Source organism: Grammomys surdaster, unplaced genomic scaffold (assembly GCF_004785775.1).
Source record: "Grammomys surdaster isolate TR1022 unplaced genomic scaffold, NIH_TR_1.0 251, whole genome shotgun sequence".
Classification (NCBI taxonomy): domain Eukaryota; kingdom Metazoa; phylum Chordata; class Mammalia; order Rodentia; family Muridae; genus Grammomys; species Grammomys surdaster.
Genome location: NW_021604692.1, coordinates 321,420 through 322,326, shown reverse-complemented (window position 1 = coordinate 322,326; position 907 = coordinate 321,420).

The following is a 907-nucleotide window of genomic DNA, read 5'->3' as shown; positions in this document are numbered from 1 at the left end:
TCCTTCTCCTCCTCTCCTTCCTCCTTCTTTTTCTTCTTGTTTCCTTCATACTCTCTTCCAGTTCCATGAGACCTGGCTATTTGTTCTATGCCCAGGTTCTATAGCATCTCCCTTTGTGCTGCTAATGAAGTCTTCCTAATTGTCCTTTTCTATTTATGTTTGAGATGGACTTTGCTATGTTGTTCAAGCTAGACTCAGCCTCCTGGGCTTCAGTGACTTTCCTGCCTCAGCATCCTGAGTATCTGGGAATACGTTAGGATACCATCATGCCTAGCCCCCTCTTATCCTAAGCTGGCTCTTGTAGCTGTTTCTGTCAATTGAGCATAAGTTCTTCAACATTGTTGAGCCTCATTCATTCTCTCGCCCTACCTGCACTGAAACCAGAGCTTCCTACTATGACGTGGCAATTTATCTAGAAGCTCTTTCTCAGTGATGCTATTTCCACTTAAAAAAACTATTTATGTATGCATTTAACGAAAATGTTTTATTTGAATGTATGTATGTGCATATATGTGTGCTTGGTGCCCACAGAGGCTAGACAAGGGCTTTTGGATCTCCTGGAACTGGAGTTACAGACAGTTGTAAACTGCCATGTGAGTGGTGGGAACTGAACCTGGCTCCTCTACAAGAGCAACAAATGTGCTTAACCATCTTTCTAGACCCTTCTTTCCACATGCTAATCATTTGTTGTCCCTTTCAGAGGGTTCTTCTTTCGTCAGTCGGACCCTAAAGCCTACTCTTGTTCATCATCCCTACCAGCTCACCATCTGGATTCTTTTTTTTTTTTTTTTTTTTTTTGGTTTTTCGAGACAAGGTTTCTCTGTGTAGCCCTGGCTGTCCTGGAACTCACTCCGTAGACCAGGCTAGCCTCGAACTCTCGAACTCAGAAATCCGCCTGCCTCTGCCT